Here is a 15941-nt window from a genome sequence, read left to right as displayed (position 1 = left end):
ATGACAGACTAGATAATAAATTCTAAGCAAACTTTCCCCCCATTCCATACTATGATGAATTTTCAACTGACTTTTCATGTGTGCACATTAGTTGCCCCCCCCCCCCAATGAAAGCACTGTTTGGCTATAGACTCTTACTAGAATGATATAATTCACCCAGCCAACCAAAAAATAACTTTTCACTTCTGTCTTAGAAAGCAAGTTATTAGGGATAATATAACTGCCAGATCTAATCATAGCCAAGGAATGCATTGCCCTCTTTTCATATCAACCTTGATTCAAAATAGAATTTCTTATTCTGCTTCTCTTCTCAATTTCTTAGTTCATTTTAGTAACCTTTATTATGTGCCTACAGAGCTCACTATTCCATGCTGAAACAATTCATTATATGTAAAGACTGCAGTACAAGCTGTGCTCTGGCCAAAGCAGTTTTGCCACAGAATATTTAAAAATCCTCTCTCCTCTACCTCTCCCCTTCTTAAGGATTAAACCATGAATCTGTTTTTGGCACTGGATTATAAATGCAACAGAATTCATCATACTATTTAACATTTACATTGCACATTCCTTTATTTACTATGTGTATATTTTGTTCTTCATATTTCTATATTTTGACGTTCAAAATCGCCAGCAATTTTGTGAAGTTTTTTTCCCCCTTTGCAGATTTAATGCAGAAAGTGTATTGTCACTATAGTTTTATAATGTGTGTGCTGGATCTAAGGAAACATGAACAGAAGGGAAATAGTCTTTTTTAGTGCTGTTCTGCAAATGTTTAGGAGTTCACTCAGTGCTATTATGGGTTGTATAACCATTCTCAGGCTTCCACTTGTGCAGGAGTTTGCACAAATTGTTTCACAGGCAGAACATCACCTTTGCCTAAAGTTTCACTTTGCTCACACAATGCCCTAGTGTAAGGTGTAAAACAATTCTTCCATCAATGGGAGGGGAACCCCACCCGCATCATCAACCAACTTTAGATATTAAATTAGTGATTAATGCAGTCCTTCCATCACAGAATAACATCTGACAGAGGTTTATAATCTGGTCCAACAATGGTTTGGATACTCAAATGTTCTCATATTCAAAGTGAATAATAAGTTCTTGATTTACAGCAAAATCCTAGGCATGTTTACTCATAAGTAAACTCCACAACTATAAAACCTATCAGAAAAACACTATGCCTCTTCCAAAGCCTTTTTTCTAGCACATACACAGTGAACGGGAAGATTGAAGGACGCTGAAGGAATTGGTGGCACTTGGTTGGTTCAACAGTAAAGCATTTTATTCAAAAGTCCCTGGCATCCACGGACGAAGTCTTCTGCTCACAATTTGAGTGGAAGGGCACCTTTTGACTCAACTCTCTCCTCTGAATCTAGTTGACTTTCTTGTTAGCTGAAAGAATCAATTGCTTGTAAGGATTTTTTTTTAATGTTCCATTTATATTATGCCATTTTACAAGGGAAAGTAGTATTAATAAACATAAGACAACACAAATGATGGGCTAGATCCAGAAGGATTAGAGACTTCCCTTTAGGAAAATATAAATAAATGAAGGCTCAGAGTCTGAAATCCCTGTTCAGGGGTGCCAAGGAAGGTTTTCATGGGCACCAGGGCTGGTGACCTCCACCCTAACAGACCAGGCCTCCAATGGCTTCAATCAGAGAGTAGAAACCATACAACACGCTAAAACACTAGAAGTCAACAATGGCAAATCACTATTTGTAGTCAATGTATCCTCTCAATTAACTTGGGGGTGAGAGTTCAGCTGCAAGGGCCCCTAATGCTTTTCATACCTATAAACCCACCATTGGTGGGTCTTCAGAATTCACTTCTACATCATCTCATTCTGACAAAGTGGCTTTCTCATCAATATCACAGATCCTCCAAGTGTCCCTGTTTTCCAGGGACATCCCTGGTTTAGAGACGCTGTCCCAATTTCTGATTTGATCCCAGAATGTCCCATTTTTCCTTCGGATGTCCCTATTTTCACTGGAGAAATGTTGGAGGGTATGGAGTTATCCAACCCCTGAGCCGTCTGAAGGGAATCCTGTATAGAGATTTTTTAAATAAAAAGTTTTATGTTTTATTGTGGTTTTTATATATGTTGGAAGCTGCCCTGTGTGGCTGGGAAACTCAGTGAGATGAGTGGGGTATAAATAATAAAGTTATCATTATGGAATGGGGCATCCCTATTTTCATCAGCGAAATGTATGGTATCAGACACAGTTGATGAATCCTCTTGAAATTCTTCCTGGTCTACAGCCATGCAGGAGAATGCAATTTCAGAAGAAGCTGCAGGCCTTTTAAAGATTGGAGACATCTTTCCCACAGGGCTTGAAACCACTGGAAAAGGTTGCCAGCCTTCGTAGGGCTTCAGATTACTCTGTTCCTTTGCTGAGACAACAACTTGTAATGTTCAGCCAGCAGGGACCACTGGGGACTGTCTAAGATCCCGACTGGTTTGTCCTGAAGAGACTCTGGTAATAGCTACCACTTCCACAGTGAACCCAAGGCTCTTTCAGAAAAGAACAGACTGGAGCCCCTAGCTGCAGGGAAGCCATTTTGATTCTTATATTAATTCTCTGCTGATATTTATCATGCTTAGGAAAAGCTTTATGCTAGTTCTTTGGCCACCTCATGAGAAGAGAAGACTCCCTGGAAAAACCCTGATGTTGGGAAAGATGGAGGAGAAGGGGATGAAAGAGGACGAGATGGTTGGACAGTGTTCTCAAAGCTACCAGCATGAGTTTAACCAAACTGCGGGTGGCAGTGGAAGACAGGGGTGCCTGGCGTGCTCTGATCCATGGGGTCACGAAGAGTCGGACACGACTAAACGACTAAACAACAACAGTTCTGTATCTTTATATTTGTATTAATTGTTTTATGGGTTGCATTGTATTTGGTCACTTTACTGATTTTTGTGAATAGCCCAGGAAATGTTGGTCAATAAGCAATGTAGACATGGCTTAAATAAACAAACAAACCACATGGAGATTCAGAATATTTTATTTTAAAAATGTAAGAAAAGCCCTGCTCGATCAGTGGATGACCAGATGCATATCTGAGCTATGGGGCATGACTGAACCTAGCCTGAACTTTCAGGAAATCTCTGTTCAAATTGTGAATTAAATCTTGAACAGCCCAAATCCAGAACTACATCTGTTTGAAAACATTACCTAGTTGAATGTGAAAAGGGATAAAGATAAGCTTTAATGCGCAGATGTCTGTATGTTATGAAATTCTCTTTCAAAAATCACAGGCAAGCTCCTGAAAAATGCTGGAGTAAGATTTTACTTTTATTGCTCTCGTTCTATAACCTATAAAAGGTAGGTTTTGCTCCTGCAAATAATCAAATTATATTATACAGTCTGTATGTGAGTGGCCTGTGTGTGTTCCCAGAAGGCGCTTTTAGTCATGGAAGGGTAGCAAAGCTTCTTTTCCACAATCTATAGACTGAGCCACTGAAATTTGGAGCTTGGCTCCCATTCAAAAGCAGCTGTGTCACCGGGTCACTTCTAAAACATATGGTGTATATTGGGGGCTTAGGGGTGACTCCAAGCCAAGGACTTCCTTAAGTGTGGCACCAACCTTAGGCTATGGTTGATGATACATAGCCAGATTTTTCTATATGAGGCAAAATGGCCTGACAGCTGTCTTTGCCGCATATCAATCCTACATTCCTAGATTCTCAGAAAGAAGTCCCACTGTGTTCAGTAGGATGCCCAGGTGTGTATATGGCTAAATAGGAACTTGTTAGTACCTGGTCGTCTCTCCAAAAACAGCAATTGTTGGGCAGCAAAGATGAGGTCTTGCTGAAACTGGACCTCCTTCATTTCTTTCCTGGTTTTCACCAAGGCTGGACTAACAACCTTATTTTATCTTTATAAAGTAGCTGCATAGTTGGTTTTGTAGAATTTTAACAGAATATTAAGAAGCCCTCTGCAGTACAAAGTGCCAGCTGGTTGCTAACAAAGCGTGTTCTCCTTCATGGAGAGCACGTGTTGCGGTGGGGGCCGCCAGGATACTCCAAAGTTGGGGGCGGGCTAACTGATCGTTGGCCACTGATGCGATTGGGGCTTCCCTTGTTGTTGGGAAGAAATTAATGTTGCCATTTATTGATTGACAGCCAGAAATGCTAAAACTCCTTGCACGAGGCTAGGGCTTCCTCTTTTCGCCCGTGCAGCGGATTGCCCGTCCCTCCCTCCCTAGAATAGGGTTGTTCGCTTTGACCTTGCTATGCCTGTCATGGGGTCATCTGCTTTGGAGCGGGGGCCTGGTAGGAATTTTGTCCATCTGGCTGATTGGCTGGGGCCATTTGGTTTTTGCCTACTGCGTAGCAAATCGTCACAATTTGTAAGGTTGCGGTTAGGCATTGGTTTATGGTTTGGTTGGTTGAGGGGCATGGATTGGCTGTGCCTGCCCCTCTAATGCTGCTGCTGCAAGGGATTCCGTTAAAGGAATTGGGGGCTAACTATTGCTTGTCCACTCTGTCAAGGGGGCTCGGGCCATAGCAATGAGCTCCTGGTTGCATTTGGGGTGAGGGCAGATTCCCTGCTCCGCATAACCTCCAAGTGTATTCCCCCATTCTGACTTTCGCATTGTGCGGAATGTCAGTCTGTCCCCCACGGTGGGGGCAGATAGTCGCAACCAATGCCTAAGCAACCACTCACAAATTTGTATTTTAATAAAGTTGTGGCCAAAATTATGCCAAAAACCTTAAACAAAAAATTCTGTGTGATGTGTGAGTTATTGGGGTGGACCTGGGGACCTCGACACGCAAATGGGGGTCAGGTGTGAAAGTGAGCTTGTGAACAAGAATCAGTTTTTTGTCCCTCCCCCTAAATAAATACCTGCTCAAATTCACATTTTGCAGGTCTCTTAAATTACGGTACCAAATTTATCCACACAAAACCCCCAGTTATATTTTATGAAAGTAGTTCTTATAGTGAGGCTTAATGCATCTGTCCTTATGATAACTGAGTATCTCCATAATGAATGAATCACCAAATGAAGCATATTTTCATGCTGGAATTTACACTGGCATAATGCAGTCCTCATGTCCAGAATCAATTTGTATTTTATTACAAGGTTTGCCAGTAACTATAAAGAGCCAATGCCTCATGTGTTTCAGAATTAGCAGCTTGGGGGGGGGGAGAGAGAGACTCTTTCTTCAGCTGGTATATTTTAAGTCGTTTGTTTTACCCATGCATGACTAAGTTAGGACTGTTGCAGTTTTGAAGAGAATCACTACAATAAGCCTGATATTTAAGCAGAACAGAAGACAGACATTTGTGTGCGTAACAGAGAAGGAACTATTTTGTGCATGGTGTCCCAATATAACAAGCAAGCACCCTTTCCTAACCTCACACAGTGTACTCGGCTGTGTTTTTTTGAGATGAGAACATTGCTTTCCAAAGAAAATATTTCTGCTAGGACATCCAAAGATGTATTTGACATGACAAAGATGCTGTGTGTACTGGAGAGCTGTTGGTAGCATAACCTGTATAATTCAAGTCAGACAGTGCACATAAATTATAAGACTCAATAAAATTAATTACATTGTTTTTGCTCAGAGAGATTATGTCATAAGTGCTCATCTCAGAAGAGCCAAAGAGATACACATGCTCATTTTAAATTCAGTGAAGTCATTTCTGTAGTCTTCAGAATTATGGATACAATATGTTTTTACCTGTAGAGGACTCACCTAGTTATACTAACTTGGGTAATTTTTTTAATAGAAAACAAATCCATTAAAATTAATTAGAATTGAAGCTTAGATGAAACATAGTGAAGCTGCACACAAAGGCTGCATCCTGCTAAGTCAAATTTACCTCTTGAAATAAGAAGGATCCGACCCTCTGTCTCCTTCAGCAAAAAATGATTACGCATGAGGAAGCTGTTTCAAGCAATTTGGCTCCTGCTTGCGAGGCCAGTTCACCACTTTTGGCAATTTGAAGGCCATGTGGAAGGGAGACTTGGGGAAGACTTTAGAACCAGCTCTGCAAGAGAAAAGTCTGGTTTACCAAGCCGTTCTCCTCAGTTTCTGCCAATATACAGGAGAACTCTTTCAAAGTAGTGCACTGGTGGTTCAATGCACCAGCCAGGCTTGCCCATATTTTAGATCTAGGGTCTAAAAGCTGTTGGCAGGGCTGCCCAAATAAGGATGCATAAAGACATATATTCTGGGACTGTTGTTTTGATTCTGCTTTCTTGGATAGAATGCTGGGGGAAATTATATCCATAACTGGCAAAAAGGTGGTTAAAGACCGAAAGTTATGCTTGCTCTCCATACTCAGATTGAAATTCCCTGATCTTGAGCCATGACTAGTGACTATTTATTGTATCTTTCAAATATGGTAATGCCCCCCCCAAATGAGAACATCCCCACTTTTATACAGAAACAGAATGTCTGAGATTACAATAAAGTCTTCTTCATTTCAGTAGACCAATAAATTAATAATTGGCCAAAACAACAACAACACAAAAACAGGTGAAAACATTTGTTTGTTTTACATGTAGTTGTTAAAATGGAACAGGCACCATAAAATACTAAACTCCAAGTTTTTAGCTTTTCTGTCACATCTCGGTGCACTTAATATCCTCCTGTCATATTATTTATGACTTCAGAAAGTAATGGGTTATTTCCTATTATCTCTTCAATAAATAAGTAAATCAGCACATATTGCAGAACTACAATTTGTTAATGAGACAGCCTAAAAAATTGTCATGGTCTCTAGCTTCAAACGCTTGCACAGCACCTAACCCTTAGAGCTCAATACGGAAGAGTAATTGCATTTTGCAAAGTGAATTACATAAACCAGCTGAAGAATTCTATGACAGGCTCAAAAATTATGTGTTTTCATTGTGGGTATGGAATGGAATGCTGTTGATTCGACATACTAGGTGTGTGTGAAAGATTCATACAAATCCTGAGTATTGAGCTCATGTATTTGATTCTGACTTGTTTTCAGAAAGTAATTTAATTATTATTTGATTTTATACCTATGTTATATATTTGATGTTAGCTGCCCTGAGCCCGACTTCAGTCGGGGAGGGCAGGATATAAATAAAAGTTGGTTTCTTCTTCTTCTTCTTCTTCTTCTTCTTCTTCTTCTTCTTCTTCTTCTTCTTCTTCTTCTTATGTGGAGTGCCTTGGAGGGATTGTTTAAAAGCTGCAGGAGAAACTATCCAGCTAAACCACTATGCACGGGGAATGATTTCCACAAGCACATCAGCTCCCCTTGCACCACTCCCAAAATCAGCTTTGTAACAATAGGGACTCAAAGGATCTACTGTGTTGTCCCACGTCTCAGGAACATAATTTAAGAGTGCATGACCATCCACAAATATCAAGGATTTTTCCAAAATCAAGTTAATACGAACAATATCTTTTGACCAAAAAGAAGACACTTGGGACCCACAAGGAAGTAAGCTAGGAATCCCCACTCTATGAATCACATTTTGTCTGGCACATTTTAATTGCAACTAGCATGGCATCCTATTTAGCTACATTAAGGAAAGAAATCATAGGCAAAAGATATAGCAGCTGTGAGAGACTTAAGCTATTCATCAGGTAGTACCATTAGGCTCAGTTGTCAATGGATATACCGTATTTTTTGCTCTATAAGACGCATCGCTCTATAAGACGCACCAGACCACAAGACGCACCTAGTTTTTGGAGGAGGAAAACAATAAAAAAAATATTCTGAATCTCAGAAGCCAGAACAGCAAGAGGAATCGCTACACAGTGAAAGCAGCAATCCCTCTTGCTGTTCTGGCTTCTGGGATAGCTGCGCAGCCTGCATTCGCTCCATAAGACGCACACACATTTCCCCTTACTTTTTCGGAGGGAAAAAGTGAGTCTTAAAAGTGAGAGCAAAAAATATGGTAATTTCTGGGCTAGCCTATTTAAAATAGTTCTCTGCCAGAATCTATTCTCCAAATACTTAAAAACTTCAAGGAAGCTTCCATTTCCCCCCTGTTTCTTACCAACAATGTAATGAAATCATGACGTGTGTGCAGATTCGCACTTACCTTACTGTTGCAAGGTGATATGGGTGTTTCTCCCCACTGAACTTCTCTCCAGAGCTCTTCACCCTTCCTAACTACCTGTGCCTGATCTGAAAAAGCCATATGGAAGACCAGTGTCTTCCACAGAGCTTCAACTGAAGCACAGGAAGCCATGGAGGATAGCTACCAAGCACCCTAGACTGGTGCACTCTCTGATTTTGAAAGTCCTCCAAGCTTTGCTTGAAAGACCCTTTCCATTCTGATTTCTTTAAAAGTAAAAATACTTCACTTAAAAAAAAAAGAGAGCTGTCAAGTTACACAGGAGGCAGTTTCTCCACCTACTCATTGTGACATGGTGGCCCAGCTGAGGATGATACACAGTTTTTAGGAAACACAAAACACCTGAAAAGGCTTCAGAGTGCAGAACCACTCAGGAAAAATGAAAGGACGCTCATGAACAATACATCAAACTAAAGCGGTGGTAGGAGTGGACACAGGAAAGTATAGTCAGATTGGAGGGGCTGACCACCATCTGCGGAGGAGATCTAGATATTTTACCCCTGTCTTCCATTTCAGCCCTTTCAACTCCTACATCAGTTACTGGTAGCTAACCTACTGAGCCCTCTGGTTTGGTGGTGATGTTATTGAATACCAGGTCCATCCATAATAGCACCATGCTCATCCACGAGGCTTTGATGGGTGATCTGGGTGCGCTTTACAAGCCTTACAAACCTTGATTTTGTTGGGGAGAGGTATTGTACCATCCCCTTTACAAGAAAACATATTGATGAGGTTAAGAGGGGCTGCAACAAAACCCATCACCAAACCCACAAGCATTTCACAGAAATTTTCTTTCAGGTCAGTGCATAAAGATATTCCTGATGCAGTGGTACCTTAATTCGTTCTGGAGGTCTGTTCTTAACCTGAAACTGTTCTTAACCTGAGGTACCACTTTAGCTAATGGGGCCTCCTGCTGCTACCACCACGCCGCCGCCGCCACACGATTTCTGTTCTCATCCTGAAGCAAAGTTCTTAACTTCAGGTACTATTTCTGGGTTAGCGGAGTCTCTAACCTGAAGCGTCTCTAACCTGAAGTGTCTGTAACCCGAGGTACCACTGTACCCAGTTATGTACAACTTCTTCTTAAATGCTACTAGACATTTCCAACTGGATTGATTGTATTTATTGTGTAACGTAGGATACCATTTCTGTTGATACTAGCTGAAATACCACTTATTCCATTGCACCCACCCACACTAAAGGACTTCAGTATATAATGTAACTTATTTTAGATTCACTTGCTGATATTTTATGAGATGTATCTTACATGGTTTTTAATATTAATAATAATTATTAATATTTTAAATAATCCCATTACCCTACTATTTTAAAAAACGTGTTCTTCCTCAAAACACAGATGACAGTAGGCCTGATACATAGTGTTCTTTGAAATTTTACTAGTACATTGGTGCTATTTTTTAAGCTATGGTTTCCTCCTCAGCAGATGCTGCTTTATTTTCAGTGTTCTTGATGTGGGATTTATGATAAGAAAGGCGAACCTTTCAAAAAACATTTCAATATAATGAACATTTTTATCATTTGATGCATAAGAGTAATTGTTGAAGTTTCATATAAAAATGCCATTTTCAAGGGCCAGTTTCCATTTTTCTATTTGTTGGAGGATGAGGAATAATTCCTTAAAGTCATTCTTAAACTACATCTCTTTCTTCTCACATCTCTAATAAAGAATCAGCTTTGCATTCAAAAGTGAATAGTGAACAAAGAATACCGGTACTTTTGATGGTGTTGTATGAATGTTCTACAGCACAACTTTTTGATTTTTCTCTAGGCAGTAACTTCTAAAAGTCCGTTCTTAACCCATCGTAAGAGTTAGGATGAAAATGATGATGGCTCAAATAGGATACATTAAATCAATTTTGAAACCATCAGTTCTATTATGTAATACTTCTAACAACATCAAATGACCGAGCTATTTTCATATGTGCCACAATGCCCAACTAACTTTCTAGGCACTTACTGGGGTTCTAGAAATTGGAATCTACTTTCTCTTCACAGAAGAAAACAAGAAAATGTTACAGATAGGTAGCCGTGTTGGTCTGCCATAGTCAAAATAAAAAAATTCCTTCCAGTAGCACCTTAAAGACCAACTAAGTTAGTTCTTGGTATGAGCTTTCGTGTGCATGCACACTTCTTCAGATACACCATACACGTGTATCTGAAGAAGTGTGCATGCACATGAAAGCTCATACCAAGAACTAACTTAGTTGGTCTTTAAGGTGCTACTGGAAGGTATTTTTTTATTAAGAAAATGTTAATAACTCAATGACAGTGCTTTTAGAGCATATACGTTCCTGCTGCACCAGGCCAGTGGCTTATATGGTCCCACATTTTGTTCTTACGGTGGTCAACCAGGTGCAGTACTTTGCATAGAGAATGGTTTAGGCTCACCCACCACACCTCCTGCTCCCAGATCTCCTGCAGAGCTTGGGCCCGGTCTTTTCTGACACCAGCTGTGAGATTGCCTTGGGATCTAGTGAATCCTAGACCAGCTCCACCTCACCCTTGGAATGTCCTGTTTGGGGGCTTTCTGCTGGTGGGGATAACAACCACAGGACTCCTGCCCACCCATTCAGAAGGGGAGGACTCTGTTGCTGGGATGCTGCTTATATTAGCAGAAATGAGCGGAGGGATGCCTCCACTTGATCTCCCTACAGTCAAGCAAAACAGGGGGTTGGACTGCAGCCTAAATGTCTGAAACTAACTGCCTTTTCTGTAACACCTTGGCTTGTTATACTTTATACAGTTCTGCATTACTTCTGACACTCCTTATTTTAGAAGTCATTACCCATGATTGCCACTACAGGAAGCCTATCTGTTCACTTGTTAGCTGGGTTTTTTTAAAAAAAATTAACAGCTAGATTTTAATGGAATTGAATTTAATGCTGCTTTTTTCTTCTTCTCTGTGTTGGATTTATGGAATTCATTTTATTATACTTGATTTTTATTCTGTCGCACTGTGTTGTTTCATATTTTCATTGACTGCAAACTGTTCTACTCCCCTTCAAACAAACAAACAAACAAACAAAACTATAGCAAAACTATTTTAATAGGCACTACATTCTGTCTCTTCCTTCCTATTCTTTGTAAAGTTCACCAGCACTTCATACAAAGGCAGGACTACCTGTTCTGTGAAAACTGGAGCATGCATTGACGGATCATCTGAGCTGTACGGTGGTACCTTGGTATAAGAACAGCCCTCTTTATGAACTATCCGGTATACGAACTCTGTAAAACCGGAAGTAGTGTTCCGGTTAGTGAACTTTACCTCGGTCTACTAATGGAAGCCAAATGGTGGAAGGGCACAGGCGGTGGGAGGCCTCATTAGGGAAAGTGTGCCTCAGTTTAAGAATGGCTTTGGTTTAAGAACGGACTTCCAGAAGGGATTAAGTTGGTAAACCGAGGTACCACTGTATTTAAGTATCAAATATTTTCAACCCGATTTGCATGCTGTTCTCTAGTGTTCCGTTTACAATAGTTATCTTCAGGTGGCATCACCAATGCTATATATTATACTCCAGGGTTGGTATCGTAATCAAATTTCCATACTGATATTAAGAATAGTAACTTTTATGGAATGAACAAACATTCTACCAGACATTTATTACAACTTTTGCTACCTATTGAAAATCATGACAATTTGATTAAGTTTGGTGTAGTAAGCAACTGTTATTTGTTTCCTTTATACAGAGGTGGAATTTCTTTCTTTCTTTTCTTTTCTTTTCTTTTCCTTTTTTGGATATTTATATTTTTTATTACCTGGAGAAAGACTATCTAATTTGTAGCTCATAAAGCTTCCTGCTCAATGATCTGAGTAGAAAATTACCATTCATTATATGATAATAGGCTCGCTAAACTTTCTTCTGAAGTTGTTTTGAGATTATAAGTGTTTTTAATGTAGTTGATTACAGTGTATCTGATGAATATTGTAACATCCAAATAATTCATCTGTTTTTATTATTGGAATAATGTACTTGTCCCAACATTTCTACCATCTGGTGCGCAGTTCTATCTTAATATTCATCTTTGTTCAGGTTCTTTATTATCATAAGTAGATTTGATGAATAAGTAGCACTCTGAAATTAATCTAAAGAAGTATAAAGCATATTCTAAAGCTTCTTTTAACTTATAAAGCTATACAGATTCTCAAACTGAGGTGTGATTTATTTTAACTGCACATATAATATACAAAGTGAGTAGTCAACTGAATGTTCCTCTCTTGGCCCCTTTGATAGAAAAGAGATGTCAGGATAATTTCTGATAGGGAGCTGTTGCCTTTGGGCTTTGGGTAGGAAAGTACTATGAGAATGGGAGAGTGATCTGAGGATGAACATTTTCAGAATTATGAATAAATTAGAGGTAGAGGGAAGTTTTTACTGAGTTGTTTAATTGGTAGAAATTCTGAATCTAGTATGTAGTACTTAGCAATGCTTGCTATCCTGGGTCCTAATTTTGTCACAGCCATTTTAATTGGCTTCAGCCTTTTTTCATTTTTTGTGTGGGAGATTTCCTGAATTGGGAGCCATCATCTCATGACATGACATACTTGCGTGCACTCAAATTAACACAGTTGCATTCATCTATTCAAAGAAAGCAATAGGTGGAAATTATTATATTAGAGACTAGAATAGCAGCAGTCAGCTCCCATTATCTAAGACCAATTGTGTACAGACCCAACCTTTCAAGAGGAGATCCCTACTTAGAAGAGGGGCAAACACATTGTCCAGGGGAAGAAAGAGTTCATGCAAGATCGAAACTGGGTGATATCTCCAAACAAATTGTCAGTGACAGGACCAACCCATCTATTCAAAATCACTCTTCTGCATCCTGAACTGTTTGGTGTAATCATGAGCAATTTGGCTGGTGCTGTGCACACAGCCCTGGACCCTTCACTGGGCTTCTTAGCCCAAGAAAATGTACAGGCAGCAGCTAAGTTTGCTATGTGTACTGCGAAAACTCTGTGGCAAGGAAAAAGTCATGAATAGAGATCAGTTTTCCCCTGAAGGGGAAAACGGAGTCATTCATTTTAGCTGCTATGAATCATCTTCAGTCCAAAGTTGTTTCTACAGTAAATGCATAGGAAAAATCCTATGCCATTATAGCTGCATTTTCACAAGAGTGATGTTCATTTTTAAATGTTTTGGTTCACATCAGTGACCAGATTAAACTCTTTTCTTAAAGCCAGTGTACAGTGCTTTCTTCTTATTTTGTGATGGACAACATATCTCCCATTCCTCTGCAAAAGAGTCATGATGCAGCTGAAATCCACCATAGCAAAATGCATCAACTTTATTCCTAAGCCGTTTTAGCACAGCCTCGTTGCTCCTGTCCACAAGTGATAAAGGCAGCTCAAGGAAATGTTAGCTAGCTGGTTGGAAAGTGAATAGAGATTACAAAAAATGATTGTACTATCTCTGTGCTACCCTTATTATAAAGACCAGCTCAAAAAATAAAATAAAAAATGGTGGACATAAATTAGCCTCTTTCCCCCTTTATGGTAGCGCCTACAAACATTGGGCAACACATTCCTTTTGACAAGAGGAGTGAATTCACCCAGAAGAGATTCAGGAGTTACCACCAGGATGCAAAAACTGTTTAAAGGATATGTCTCTGGGTGGTGATAACTAATAAAAAAACAGTTTTAATTTGGGGAAAAATGGGGGGGGGAGTGACAAAAACACCACAGTAATATTAATTCAGAAGTCGTATTCTACCATAGGAAGTTGTAATACTTTGTATTGTCACCATATCACAATAATGGGTACATCTGTAGACTGCAAAAGGGAGATATTTTCTGCCACTTCTACAAGACAAGTTGGTAGGGTAGGAAGCATAATGTTAAGTCTCCCTGAATATGTTTGCAACAGTTCTTCTGTCTCTAAGCCTTGGTTTATACCTAATAGCCCTGCTGTGGACCAGGATGCCACCTCTTGAATATAATTTATAACAGCAGATGTTGGTAGTCTCCCTTAGGAGTACTTTCACTGTATAAATAGAAAGTGAAAATAGGGAAATGCTGTTTTTCTATACAGTGGCTGCTAGATAACTTCCAGTGGTCTAAATCCTGAAATGGTGTTACTTTTATTATGATGACAATCCAATATTGTATGAACAGCATATTAAGAACTTGATTCGTTCCGGAGGTCCGTTCTTAACCTGAAACTATTCTTAACCTGAGGTACCACTTTAGCTAATGGGGCCACCATGCCACTGCCGTGCGATTTCTGTTCTCATCCTGAAGCAAAGTTCTTAACCTGAGGTACTATTTCTGGGTTAGCAGAGTCTGTAACCTGAAGCGTCTTTAACCTGAAGCATCTGTAACCTGAGGTACCACTGTAGTTGAAAAGTTTGCCAGCTGAGTCCATTTTGACAGCACTACTACAGTATATGGTCATGATCAGTGCTACTATAAAAAGGGGTGTCAGAACTCACCATACGCGCCCCCCCCTTGTTCTCTTATAAGGGCAATGGTGCCCACCTGAGAGGTGCTAGAACTGAGCTCTGGTGTGTTCTGGCTGAAGAAAAACCATGGCCATGATCAACAATAAAACTCCAAGCTGGTGAAACTAGATAAACCACAAAAAGCTGGAATATAGTGCCAGATAGTAACTAAACTATCTGAATTATGGTGCTGGAGGAGACTCTTGAGAGTCCCATGGACTGCAAGAAGATAAAACTTATCCATTCTTAAGGAAATCAGCCCTGAGTGCTCATTGGAAGGACAGATCGTGAAGCTCAGACTCCAATACTTTGGCCACCTCATGAAAAGAGAAGACTCCCTGGAAAAGACCCTGATGTTGGGAAAGATGGAGGGCACAAGGAGAAGGGGACGACAGAGAATGAGGTGGTTGGATAGTGTTCTCGAAGCTACTAACATGAGTTTGACCAAACTGTGGGAAGCAGTGGAAGACAGGAGTGCCTGGCGTGCTCTGGTCCATGGGGTCACGAAGAGTCGGAAACAACTAAACAACAACAAAGTAACTAAAATGGTGAAAGTATAGTTTTCTTGGTAAAATGACCTTCGGGTATTAGAATAATTGGCACAGAAACTGATTAATGGAATCAGGAATGTTAGTTATCATGTCATGATCTAACAAGAAGGCGATTAGCTAAGTGATTTGGAAGCAATACTGGTAAAGCTGTTAACCCCCCCCCCCCTAACCTATTTATTCCTTTACATGGTTGCCATGAAATAGGATCTGATAGTGGATTGGAGTCCAGCTACATGACAGAATGTTGAACTGGCCAACAAAGAATTCCCTGTTTCTCTGAAGCTCGGCTTGCACTATGGTCCACATTAGTTTTATCTGTGTATTTATTATGGTGTTATTCTGGAGATCAGCTTAATGCTGTCACTCACTCTGCCTTTGTGGTTGCTGTTCTACTAAGGCAATAGATTAAATGGACAGCATGGTATTATTTACCTACATTATTAATATTGATTACAAACAAAATAAAAGTTTGTTTATTTGTTATATTTATAAGGGGACTCATTAAGTAAATTATCTAGGGAGTACAAGAATAACAATTGGATGCTGATGAATCACATTTCCCCCCTTCTTGTGCCAGGTTGTCCCTTTCCCCATTACAATATTGTAGCATCTTTCTGAATTGCTGCCCCTTCAGCCAAAGCATTGTTGTAGCCATGCTATTAATTTTAATATGTAGCCTCTACCTGACTACTTCAGTCTCCCATTCTCCAGCTTTTCCCAGACCTCATCATACATCTTTCTATCTATTCAAGCTTAGAGGTAACAGCCATTCTTCTGGGTAATTGCTTCAATCACATCACCTTTTCCACTCCATCTTTTCTACCATATCAAATATAAAATTTTCTTTCAAGGCTCTTCGCA

General features: G+C 39.9%; 1 protein-coding gene across 1 annotated transcript in view; it reads right to left on the bottom strand.

The window, feature by feature from the left end:
* KCND2 (potassium voltage-gated channel subfamily D member 2) overlaps positions 1–15941 on the bottom strand; it is a 288864-nt gene that overhangs the window by 257695 nt on the left and 15228 nt on the right. The window lies entirely within an intron of this gene.

This window comes from Podarcis liolepis (assembly GCF_965112155.1).
Source record: "Podarcis liolepis genome assembly, chromosome: 10".
Taxonomy (NCBI): Eukaryota; Metazoa; Chordata; class Lepidosauria; order Squamata; family Lacertidae; genus Podarcis; species Podarcis liolepis.
The sequence above is the reverse complement of the archived record's forward strand: the minus strand, read 5'-3'. Positions and strand labels throughout refer to the sequence as shown.